The sequence below is a fragment of the Octodon degus genome, unplaced genomic scaffold (genome assembly GCF_000260255.1).
Source record: "Octodon degus isolate 3935 unplaced genomic scaffold, OctDeg1.0 scaffold00164, whole genome shotgun sequence".
In the NCBI taxonomy this organism is placed as follows: domain Eukaryota; kingdom Metazoa; phylum Chordata; class Mammalia; order Rodentia; family Octodontidae; genus Octodon; species Octodon degus.
Genome location: NW_004524740.1, coordinates 2,839,449 through 2,852,502, shown reverse-complemented (window position 1 = coordinate 2,852,502; position 13,054 = coordinate 2,839,449). Strand labels below are relative to the sequence as shown.

Here is a 13,054-nt window from a genome sequence, read left to right as displayed (position 1 = left end):
TATTTTAATTGTACGTATTTATTGGTGAAAGTGATAACTTGATATGTATGAAGTATATAATTATCACATTAGGCTATTTAGTGTTTTTTAAACATTACTTTCTTTTTTTTGGGACAGGGTCTCACTATGTAGCCCAGGCTAGCCTGGAACTCACAGCAGTCCCCCTGCCTCAGCTTCCTGAGAGTTAGGATTACAGATGTGTGCCACCACACCTAGCTAACATTAAAAATTAAAAAAAAAAACATTGTTTTAAGTAACACATTGTGTATTTGTGATGTACAGTATGAACTTTCCTTTTTTTTTTTTTTTTTTTAATGGTGCTAGAGAGCACTGGACCCAGGCCATTGTACAAATGAAGTAAGTGCTGTACTACTGAGCCACAACCCCAGCCTCAGTACACATATACTGTGTATGTACTGATTAAGAGGAATTGATGTTTCTATCTCTTTATAATTACTTTATATGTGGAATCTTTAAGTTCCTCTCTTCATACTTTTTCTTTTTTTTGGTACCAGGGATCAAACTGAGGACCTTGCACTTGCTAGGCAGGCATTTAGGCTCCTAGAGCTTTGGAATTTCAGGCATACACCATGACACACAGCTTTTTTTCTTTTTAAATGTATTTTGTACAAGGTCTCGCTATGCAGCTGGATTCATAGTGATCCTCCTGTTTTTAGCCTCCCCAGTGCTGGGATTACAGGTCTGCACTATCATTCCTGGACTCTGGACTGGCTTAGCACACCCAGGTGCGGGGCTTGCCTGGCATGTGGGACTGGGAATTGAACCCCGTCCCTGCTCTTGCCTAAGCAGGCACTTAGTGTGCTGAGCTATCTTGAGGCCCCCCAGCTTTATTTTATTTATTTATTTATTTATTTATTTATTTATTTAGACAGGATGTCACTATGTAATTCAGGCTGGCCCTGAACTCATTAGGTAGCTCAGGCTGGCTTTGAATTTGCAGGAATCCTCCTGCCTCAGCCTCTTGAGTGTTGGGATTGTTCTTTAATGAATAGTTATATTAAACATCTTTTTGTGTGCATACTAGTCATTTATATATCTTTGTAGAAATGTCCATGAAAATCCTTTGCTTATTTTTGTATTGGGACTTTTGCTTTTTTATTCGGTTTTAGGTGTTCTTTATATATTCTAGATGTGAATCTCTTATTAAATACAGGGTTTGCAAGTGTTTTCTTTTCTTTCTTTCTTTTTTTTTTTTTTTTTTTTTTTTGTGGATATGGGGATTGAACTCAGGACCCTGCACTTGCCAGGCAAACACTTATTCTACTGAGCTATCTCCCTGGCCTGCAAATATTTTCTATGGATTAGTTTTCATGTTCTTTTTTGGTACAGTGCTTTACCATGCTAAGTAAGCAATGTCCTACTGAGCTGTGCCCTCACACCTTTCTTGAATTTTAATTTTTTTTTAACACTATGAAAATTATTTATTCACTATTCACAAAACATGTCCCCTATAAAATGTACATGTAAAGCACTGAAAAGTATTATCTGGCAAACATTTTCTCAATTACAGAACATACTAAATCAGATGAGATTAACAGTTGTCTTCCCCAAAATAACCTAATCATAGCACCCAGGGTCTCTTGAATATCTAATGCCAAAATAAATACTTATTTTGGAGATGTTTTTTTCCTATTATGCGTGTGATTGAGGCAGAGTTAACAATTAATATAACTCTAGTATATTACAGTCACAGCACAGCAAATCAGTTTATTACAGATTAGAACATTTTTTCATTATTCGTATTAATGGGATGCAAATAAAATACTGGATGTTTTTAAATGGCAGGTAACCATAAAACTAGTTATCTTTGATAGTATATTGGGTTTATAATTACATTATATGAGTGGTGCAAAATACTGTGTACTACACCTCAAAACAATAAGGCCATATTGCAGTGATTTGTTAGGGTTGTGCTCAGTAGACATTTACAGAATAAAGCAAATACCTATTCTTCTCCCCAGTTACCCATGTGACATTTTGCCCATAGTAAGGACTTGATTAAGTATCTGCTGACATTCTGTTTTGGAAAGAGGTGAGAAGTGATGGGCACTCTTGGCTGGATGTCAAGTATACTTGGAATATACCTGGGACAGTGAGTGGTTAATGGTGATGTAAACCGTATGAGCTATATGTCAATGAACTCAGATGCCAACAAAGCAAACAATTAAGCAGAAAACGCTGGCACCGGAATAAACAAAGGCAAGATTTGCCAAAAATGGCATCAATGGAAATGATTTAAAGAAATAATCAAGAAAAACTTTACATTGGACCTTATCCTCCCCCCACACCCTATTCAGTTTGAGACAGACCAATAGAGGCACTGTAAAAAAACTATGGCTGTCTTCCTTGATACTCAGACATCCTAGTTTTAAATAAGTTATGGACCTGTTACCCATGAATCAATATAAACCTGTTCATATTTAGGGATTAGTTTCCACAAGTACAAAGTTGAATTTCCTTTTATTTGTCCTAAAATGCTTACTTTCAAACTTGAAGGGACTTCAATTATTCCATGTAGTTTTCGATAATTCTTTTATGTTTCCATACCAGTCAAAATATTCGTACAGTATTCATACTGCAGCACCTTCCACCCACTCTTTGGTTGCTTGAACTGCCCTTCTTTGGTTCTTTTTCCACTTTCAGATCTTTCTTTCTTTTTTTTTTTTGAGCAGAATATATTTATTGGGGGAAAGAAAGCTCCTGTCCAAGACAGGGACAGGAGGGAGGTCCTGAGTGGGTGGTCCCCCTCAGATCTTTCTTGAAGTGTAGTAAGCAGAACTGTACTGGGTATTCCTGCTGCAGTTTGGTCTATCATTGTCGGAATGGCTTCTGCTACGTCGTGGTCTTCCAGTCGGTCTACTGTTTCTAGGACTAGAAGATCTTCTATAGTTGTAATCAAAAGACCGACTTCTTGATCACCTCCTTTCATAGCTCCGGCTCCTAGAACGTCTATATCTGTCATAATCATCATAACGTGAAGAACTGTACACATTCCTTCCTTCCTTGGCTTTCATTTGATTTGGTGTCTTCCGATCCCCCTGTGCAAACTGTATTTCGATCTGACATCCACAAATCCATTTTCTGTCCAAATTATGTAAAGCATCTTCAGCATCACGAACATCCTCAAATTGAACATCAGCAAATCCTCTTGGACGTCGTGTGTAGAAATCAAGTGGAACATAGACATCAACTATTGGACCATAGCTGCCAAATTCACGCCGTAAATCTTCAGACCTAGTGTCGTCGGCCACATTCCTGATGAACAGAGACGTGTTGGGGGGGCACAGGTAGCGGGACATTACGGTGGCATCAGTCTCGATGCGGAGCACTAACGGGCTCAGCAAACCGTCCGTGACTGCAGCGGCAGCACCTCGAACACACAACCAGAGGGCTCCGCTAAGGCAACCACCTCTTGAATTTTAATTTGAGATGGAGTTTTGTTGAGCTGCCTAGGCCAGTTTGATTTTTTTTTTTTTTTTTGGCAGAACCGGGGATTGAACTCAGGTCCTTGCACTTGCCAGGGAAGTGCTTATTCCACTGAGCTATCTCCCCGGCCCCTTACCTAGGCCAGTTTGGAACTTGTGCTTTTTCTGCCTCCTGTGTAGCTGGGATTATAGGCCTGTGTTCATGCCTTCTTCCCCTTCCCCTTTTCTGGTCCTCGTTTCAGCCCAGTAAGTTTATATTTGTAATCCCATGGAGAAATTATTGGAATTGTAGTGAATTAATTCCAAGTTAATTCCAATCTAACACTTCTAGTGTAACCCACGGTGAGAATAAAGACACAAGGGAATATTTATAGCTATGGGGAACTAAGGAATCCTAAATCCAGCTATAGTAATGGCTAGCTGGAACAAAGGCCTCAATCAAGGGCCAAATTTGGGTTTTACAGATTTGTGAAGAGAGTGGCTTGAACATAAGTGACTATGAGAATGGTGGGAAATAGGTGAGTGCCATAAGTTGAGTTTGGTAGGAGGCCTGAAATCACCTCTGCAACATGCAGAGAGAAAGATGTGCAGAAAGAGTTATCTACATGACACAATTGAGGTAGTATATAATGTTTTGGGGTTAGTGCTTCAGTTCTGATGTGTAATCTTTTATGCCCTGGGAAGTCATAGCCTCTTATTTTGAAGTTCAATCTCAACTGATAGCATGGAACATGGTCTCTATCCTGTGGACACACTGTCCATCCCACCTTGGCTCACACATGTTTTATTATGGAATTAAGGGAGGTGGGTGCAGGGAAACATTGCACAGTTATCTTTGCTTCAAATAATACATTATCAGCACCTGGGAAATTTTCATTGCTTGAAGCCATTTGAAGGCTTTGCAGCTCTGCACATACCAGTACATGGAAATAGGACAAGGTTCAGCCTAAATGGAGATAATTGCTCCTCCTTCAGGGAGAGGTCCCCCCCACCCGAATAATGTTCCTCCTACCTCAGCTTCCTAACATTCTGGGATTATAGGTATGCTTGTGGTAGCTTGAAAATTCATGTCTATTGTAACCATACAAAAAGAGGGTTTCTTTTATACTACATATAAATAAACTTAGTATATCTAAGTGAAATATACATTTTGACAAGCAATTTGGTTTGTCAAAAAAGGTGTGTGTGTGTGTGTCTGAGAGAGAGAGAGAGAGAGAGAGAGAGAGAATATGTATATGAGTTCATATGGTTTGTAGGGAAAAGGATTTAAGTCTTTGTTCTGTAAACCTTAGGGTTTTTACAAATAACTTTAGTTCTTTTCAAATAATTCTGCAGGCTTTCTTCCTTTAACATGGTCAGTGTATAGTATGATTCTTTTCTCTTTTTTTGCAGAACCGGGGATTGAACTCAGGCCCTTGCACTTGCCAGGAAAGTGCTTATTCAACTGAGCTATCTCCCTGGCCCTAGTATGGTTATTTTCTATGGTTATATTTTTAGTATTAGATGCTTTTTGTTTTATGTTGTAGGGCATGATTTGTAAAAATATTGCTACCTTTTTTTTTTTTTTACTAAGTTTACTTTAGTTACCAGATTACATATTATATATAATTTATAGTTTTGAAAAAAAATGGACAACCCAGTGTCTGCCAGGGGAGGAGTAATAAAGATTTAAAACAGTGTTCTTTTTTCTTTCTTTTTTTTTTTTTTTTTGGCAGAACTGGGGATTGAACTTAGGCCCTCGCGCTTGCCAGATAAGCACTTATTCCACTGAGCCATCTCCCCGGCCCTTTTTTTTTTTTTTTTTTTAAAAAAAAAAAACAGTGTTCTTAATCTCAGTTGTACAGAGAAGTGAAAGGAAGATTATTTAAAAACTGCTATCATAACTGGGTGTTGTAGTGTATGCTTATAATCCCAGTGCTTTGGGGAGGCTAAGATAAGGGGATCAAAAGTTTGAGTACAGCCTGGGCAAATTAAATTAGCAAGACCCTGTCTCAAAAGAAGAGAAAAAGACCTGGGGATATTGCTCAGTGCAAAGGCCTGAGTTCAATCCTCAATATATATTGTAAAACAAAATAGAATAAAAACTCTTAAAGAAATCTGTCAAAAATTTATTTCTTTGGTATAGGGTTTTGCTATGCAGCTCAGACTAGTGATTTTCCTGTCTCAGCCTCCCCTGCACTGGAGTTACAGGTGTGTGCCACCATGCCTGGTTTTGGTGGCTGGCTTGGTGCAGGGCCAGCATGGTGTGCAGTACTAGGGATTGAACCTGGTCCTTGTGTTTGCCAGGCAGGTGCTTAGGCCACTTGAGCTATCTCCCTGGCCCAGCATACTCTTCTTTTGTGTGTCTATTTATTACTTTTGCCTTTATTTCTTAAAAAAGTTTATGGTTTGACAAGTTACTTAGATTTCTTATGCATATTGGAAGCAAATAAGTAAAAATATTTGTTAAATATTTATTAAGTGCCTACACTATTATGTTTCTTTGCTGTGTTCTGGGGATACCAATGCAAATAGGGAAGAATACTGTGCTTTAGGAGCTTACTACCCATATATAATAAGGTATATCAAGGACCAGAAGGAGAGAGCAGACTGATGTGAAAGCAGAGACAAGGTGATGGTTAACAAAGTCTGAAAAGAGAATTAGGACAAGGCCTTGTAGCACTCACCTGTAATCATAGCAGTTCTGAGAGTTGGAGACAGGAGGATTTTAAATTCATTTGCGAGCCAGGGAGATAGCTCAATAGAATAAGTACTTGCGTGGGAAGCCCAAGGTCCTGAGTTCAATCCCTGGTACCACAAAAAAAAGGGGGGTGGCTGGGACTGGGGAATGTAGCTTAGTGTGAGGCCCTGGGTTCAATTTCCTACCCCACTTCAGGGAAAAAAGGATTACATATTGTTCTGGTAGCCTTGGTAAGAAGCAAAATAGTACCCACAGAGAGAACAAGCATAGTGAGCAAAGCTAAACAAGATTATCGACCACCACTTTGTAAACCAGAAAGTAGTATAACAGTTTCACTGAGAGTTTGGAAAATAATGGGAGAAATAATCTCACTGATAATCCTGCCTATTAACAGCTCATCATTTGGCTTTATTCTTCAAGGTGATGTTTTGTATTGTTTTAATTATGAGGTATATGCAATTTTGTGTTTGCTTTTTCGGAATGTCTTTTTTGAGATAATATAACTAATACGTAGCTTATAGTTTCCCTAATGTAGCTTAAACTGTCTTTGAATGCACTGTATAGCTGGGCTGGCCTTAAACTTGTTTGCTTAAAGGGATTGGCCTCCCCGCCCTCCTGAGTGCTGGGGCTATAGATGTGGGCTTTTAATCAGTTATATGTTCATATTGTTCAAAGCGTTAGTTTGAACAAGGTTTGTTAGATGAGAAGCAGTTGTCTAGTTTTCCTTGGCATTTTCCCCTTCCTTGAGTTCTTTATTTGATTTTTGGAAATTGGCAACTGATTTTTCAGATTTAGGCATTTCTGTTGACTTAGCACATTTGGCAGAATTTAGCTTTTGTTCCCCTCTTAACCATTTCCCTTTCCCGCCTCCCTATTCATTAGAAGAACTACAGTTACATGGTACTTTTACTTAGATAAATATTCATTGTTCACTATTTATTTAAAATGTTTTTTCCTGTTTATTTATTTGGTACAGGGTCTCACTATGCAGCTCAGACTCCTAGTGAGTGATCCTCCTGTCTCAGCCTTCCCAGCGCTGGGATTACAGGCATGTGCCACCATGCCTGGTTTCAGGGAATAAAACCTGGGTCCTTGTGTTTACCAGGCAGGTGCTTAGACTGCTGAGCTATCGCCCCAGCCCTATTTAGTCAGGTTCTCACTGTACAGTTCAGGATGGCCTTTTACTCACTGTAGTCCAGGCTGACCTCGAACTCACAGCCATCCACTTGCCTCAGCCTTCTGAGTGCTAGGATCACAGGTGTGCACCACTACAATCCCTTTACTCTTCATCTCAAGGACTCTCTTGTCACCTGTATTCCATATCTTTTGGATTTGTGGATCTTCCCCTCCATCCCCCAGTACTGGGGATTGAACCCAGGGTCTGGGTATAGAGTTATACCCTTACCTTGTAGCCCAGGCGGGACAGTGTACCAAGTGTGGGGATTATAGGCATGCACTGTCAGATTCCCCTTGCTTTCTGGATTTTGTCTCATTTGAGAGATGACTTCCTCTAGAAACTTACAGAAAGTTTTTGAGGTTGCTTGAGGCTCATAACATTGAAAGTATCTTACATCCATCTTCATACTTGACTAAAAGTTTTTATGGGAGAACATTCAAGTTAGAAATTACTTATCTTTGGCTCAGTATGTAGCATAGTGTTAGAGTGCTTGCCTAGCATGTGTGAAGTTGTAGGTTCAGGTCCTCAGGACCAGGAAAAAAAAAAAGAGGTGGGAACATGAATTTTTCTTTAGAATTACAAAAGATATTGCTTTATTTTTAGCTTAGTTTTCCATGTTGCTGTCAAGATAGGCAATGCTATTATTTCTTCTCTTTTTTTTTTTCCCTATGTCTTTTTTATGAGCAGAATATATTTATTGAGAGAAAGAAAGCTCCTGTCCCGAGAGAGGGACAGGAGGGGAGGGCCGAGTGGGTAGTTCCCCCCAGGAAGTTGTCTCTTGCAGGGACTTTTATAGAATACGGAACAGGGTCTCTTCCTGTTGGAGGTTGGGCTAGTGACTCATTTGGGTTCTTTCAAGTTGATTGATACTACTTTGGATATCAATCCCTAATGCCCATCCCTAGGGAAGCAATTTTAACAGTACTGTGTGAAGCAAAACTGCATGAGGCAAAGCATGAACAATTATGAGCAATGGGCAAAGACATATTAACATTTTTTTTTTGACATATTAACATTTGAAACATAAATTTGTAGGAGCTGGGGAGATGGCTCAGTAGAATAAGTGCTTCCCTGGCAAGCGCAAGAGTCTGAGTTCAATCCCCGGTTCAAAAAAAAAAATCTATCCTTGCGTGGTTTGAAACATAAATTTGTTACCTAAGCAAGTCCCAATTCAGAATTTATGAAAGAAAAGCAAACTCATACCTCTGTCCAACGATCTCGGTGGGAAACTCCAAAATGACGCAGGGTGAAAAACTGGTCTTGGGTGGGTGACCTCCAAATGATATAGGGAACCTCCAAATGACATCGAGAAAAATGATCTCTGGACCTGACCTGCACAAGTTCGTGTTCTCTAAAACCGAAGAATGAATTTTAGGAACAAACAGAGGTTATGAGCAGAATATATTTATTGAGAGAAAGAAAGCTCCTGTCCCGAGAGAGGGACAGGAGAGGGGTGGGGGGTGGGTAGTTTCCCCCCTTCTGTGTCTTTTTGAGACAAGGTCTTGCTATGCAGTTTGGCTGGCCTTGAGCTTACTTTGTAGCCCAGGCTGATCTCCAATTCCCAATGATCCTCCTGCCTCAGCCTTCCGAATGCTGAGATTACAAGTATGTGCCACCAAGCCTGGCTACTAGTGCTATTATAATTCTTGAACTATTATATTGTATAATTGTTTCTGTCTCTAGAGGTTTATGGTATGTTTATTTGCAACGTTCTGAAATATCGTTGTGGTGTCCTTTATTTTATTATTTTTTTTTAAATTTTTATTTATTTATTTATTAGAGAGAGAGAGAGAGAGAGAGAGAGAGTGTGGTGTGTGTCTGTGGCCAGCTCAGCCCACCAGGGGGCGGGGCTGGCTGGCATGTGGTGCTGGGGGATCGAACCGTGGTCCCTGATGCTTTGCTAAGCTTGTTCTAAGTAGGTGCTTTAGACCACTGAGCCATCTCTCCAGCCCCTGTGGTGTCCTTTAAAGGGGCCATTTTAACTTTTTGATTGTAAATGAGTTTAATTTGAAAGCTATAATCCTTCAGTTCTAAGAAATTTTATTTTTTAAATTAATTTTATTGAGAAACAGCAATGGGACAGTTTCAAAACCGATTAGTAGGGCAGTTTCAATAATTAAAGACATTTTCTTTTACTATTACGTAAATTTCTGTGTTACATTTTCTTTTAAAACTCCTTCCTTGGATGTTGGACCTCCAAAGCAGATGTATATTTCTTGCCTTTTCCCATCTTTGTCCTTTTATTACTTTTAAAGTAATCTTTTCAGTCTCATCTTCCAATTTTTGTGTTGATCTTTCTTTTTCTGTCCTTCCTTTTTAAATTAAAAAAAAATTCATGTGTGCTGTTGACTGATCCCAGGCCCTAATGGATAGTAAGCTTTTGTTCTTCAAATCTTTCTTTCAAAGTAGTATCTGTTTTTCAAAATAGTATTGATGTTATTAAGCATTTATCAGCATGTGTTATTCTAACTTGGAAAAACTTCCATGCGATAAATGGCAGCTTGTTATAATTACAATTTTTAGGTTGTCAAGGTAGAGCCTTTACAAACTTTTTGAAGTTGTGTATCACTGTTTTGTTCTTTGTTACTTATCATATATTTTAATTCTTAAAGTCTCTTTGGGGCCAGGGAGATAGCAGCATAAACACCTGCCTGGCAAGCTCTAGACCCTGAGTTCAATCTCTGTACTCCACCTCCCAAAAATAAAGTCACCTTGTATATTACCTTAAATGCTAACCATGTCAAAGATTTGCTGCAAATGTTTTTCAAATTAGTTTACTGCAGCTGTTTTTTTGATATTTTTGATGAGTTGAAATTTATATATTATTAAATCTAACAGTAGTATTTGTTTGTTTCTTTCTTTCTTTTCTTTTTCTTTTTTCTTTTTTTTTGCAGTACTGGGGATTGGACCCAGGACCCTGTGCTTGCCAGGCAAGCACTTATTCTACTGAGCTATCTCCCTGGCCCTAACAGTAGTGTTGCTTTTACTGCTGAAATTTCACTTATTTTTCATGTTATACTTAGGGATTTAACCCAGGGTCTTTGCACTGAGTTACATCTCAGTCCTTTTCATTTTATTTTAGATAGGGTCTTGATAAATTGCCCAAATTAGGCTCCAACTTTGAGATCTTCCTGTCGTAGTTTCCTAGAGTGCTTGGGTTACATGTATGCATTACTACACTTGGCTTTGAAATTTCACCTTTTTGTTTGTTTGAGACAGGGTCTTACTATCGAATTCAGGCTGATTTTGAACTCACTATTTAGCCCAAGATGGCCTGGGGCACTGGTCACTTGCCTTAGCCTCTGAAGTGCTGGGATTATAGGCATGTGCCATCATGTATGGCTCTATTTCTTTTTTTTCTTTTTTTTTTTTTTTATTTTTTTTTTTTTGTGTGTGTGTGTGTGTGTGTGTGTGTGGCCAGCCCAGCCCACCAGGGGGCGGGGCTGGCTGGCATGTGGTGCTGGGGGATTGAACCGTGGTCCCTGTGTTTGCTAAGCTTGTTCTAAGTAGGTGCTTTAGACCACTGAGCCATCTCACCAGCCCCTATGGCTCTATTTCTGAAAAATAACATTTCTGAAAAAAAGTCCCAATTTCTGTTGTGTGTGTGTGTGTGTGTTGTGTGTCTGTCCTTTGGAGACAGGGTCTCGCTACGCAGTTCAGGCTGTCCTTGAGCTCACTTTGTAGCCCAGGCTGGTCTCAAACTCGCCATGATTCTTCTGCCTCCGCCTCCTGAGTGCTGGGATTACAGGCTTGGGGTACCATGCCCCACTGGATTCTTATTTTTAATATTCAACTATTAATAATCCTGAGATTAGTGAATGGAATATTAAGATCCAGATTTTTTTTTTTTTTTTAGTTGCTATGCAGCTAATCTGAGTAAGGGAATCCTGTCATTCATAGCTGTAAAAAATTTTCATATACATAAAATCATTCTTTATCTGCTTTATGAATTAGTTATTCTTCTGTTTAATCTTAATTTAATCTTGCATCAGAGCTGGGTGTGGTAGCACAAGCCTATAATACCAGCACTCAGGAGGCTGAGACAACAGGATCAGGGTGAGTTTGAGACCAGCCTGGTCTACATAGTGAGTTCAAGGCCAATCTGAATTGCATAGTGACACCCTGTCTCAACAACAACCACAAAAAAAAATCTTGGACCAAACTGTACATTATCTCAAGAAGCTTGCATTGCATCATATGAAGTCCAGACTTCCTTATTTTAATTATTTTTTTCTGCTTTGGTTGTTTGTGAAATGTTTGTATACTTCTGCTTTTATGTAATAAAACTTCAGAATGTTGTCATCTTGAGGTTGTATATAGAGCCATGTATGGTTTTCAGGAAATTGCTGACAAATATGAAGTACTATGTGTAGTAAAGAAATAAGCTCCTAGACGTTATATTGTTTTTTATGGCCATATTTAATTTTTAGCTTTAATAGTTTTGTTGTTGTTTTAAGGGGTTGCTTGTTTTAGCTTCTTAAAACTGAGACTGCACTTTATATTTTTTCTTGAGGTTTTTTTTTTTTTTTTTGTTTTTTTTTTTTTTTTTTTTTTTTTTTAATTTTTTTTTAATTTATTTATTTATTGTGTGTGTGTGTGTGTGTGTGTGTGTGGCCAGCTCAGTCCACCAGGAGGCGGCGCTGGCCGGCATGTGGTGCTGGGGGATTGAACCGTGGTCCCTGATGCTTTGCTAAGCTTGTTCCAAATAGGTGCTCTAGACCACTGAGCCATCTCACCAGCCCAGTATTTTATTTTTAAAAAACAGAATCTTTTGCTCAGAGTGGTGTCACTTGAGTGGAATCCCAGCTCCTGGGAACCCAAAGCTGGAGGAGGAGGAGCACTGTGAGTTCAAGGCCAGCCTGAGCTACAAAGTGAGCTCAACGCAAGTCTGAGCTGCGTAGTTAGACCCTGTCTCAAGAAGAAGGGGGAAAATAAAGCCTGTGAAAGAGCAAAGTTGGTTAGATGATGTTTTGATCATACTTGAATTTTCCTTTTATTTTTAAACGTGTTACCATACATAGTTCTTTGAAGTATATGAAAGTCTTTAAAAACTTGGGTTTACAGTTATTATGCACTTATTTTTGCAATGCTAGAGGACAGAATCCATAGCCCCATGCCTTAGGGAAATGCTTTACCACTGTTGTTTGTTTATTTATTTAATATTTGGTACAGAGTCTCACTACCCAGCAGCAGTAGTGATCCTTCTGTTTTTAGCTTCCGTAGTGCTGGGATTGCAGGTGTGCACCAACACGCCACGTCTCCTTGACTGCTCAGTGTACTCAGGGGCCGGGGCCAGCATGGCATGTGGTGCCTGGGATTGAACCCGGTCCCTACATTTGCCTAAGCAGGCACTTAGTCCGCTGAGCTATCTTGCCGGCCCCTGTCTTTTTTTAAAGTTGTTTTTTGAGTCAGGGTCTTTGTAAGTTTCTGTATTGCCTGGGGCTGTTGTTTGTGATCCTTCAGCTTGATCAACCTCGTAGAGTGCTAGGATTACAGGTGTGTGCCACAATGACCAGTTTCTGTAAGCTTGGCACAACTGTGTACATCTGTAATTTCAGTTACTCTGGAGGATGAAGCTGGAGAATCAGAAGTTCAAGGCCAGTTTGGCCTCATCTCAAAAAAAAGAAATCAGGAGTCATATAAGGCCATTACCAAATCTAACAAAATTATATTTCTTTATCCTGAAAAATTACAGTGAAAATTTCTTTTATTTTTTTGGTGGCCAGCTCACCCTACCATGGGGGTGGGGCT

At 39.3% G+C, this 13,054-nt stretch overlaps 1 protein-coding gene and 1 pseudogene across 3 annotated transcripts in view; one reads left to right on the top strand and one right to left on the bottom strand.

The window, feature by feature from the left end:
* Usp32 (ubiquitin specific peptidase 32) overlaps nucleotides 1–13,054 on the top strand; it is a 209,852-nt gene that overhangs the window by 24,203 nt on the left and 172,595 nt on the right. The gene's annotated exons all lie outside the window — the stretch shown is intronic.
* LOC101562664 lies at nucleotides 2,626–3,320 on the bottom strand (annotated as a pseudogene).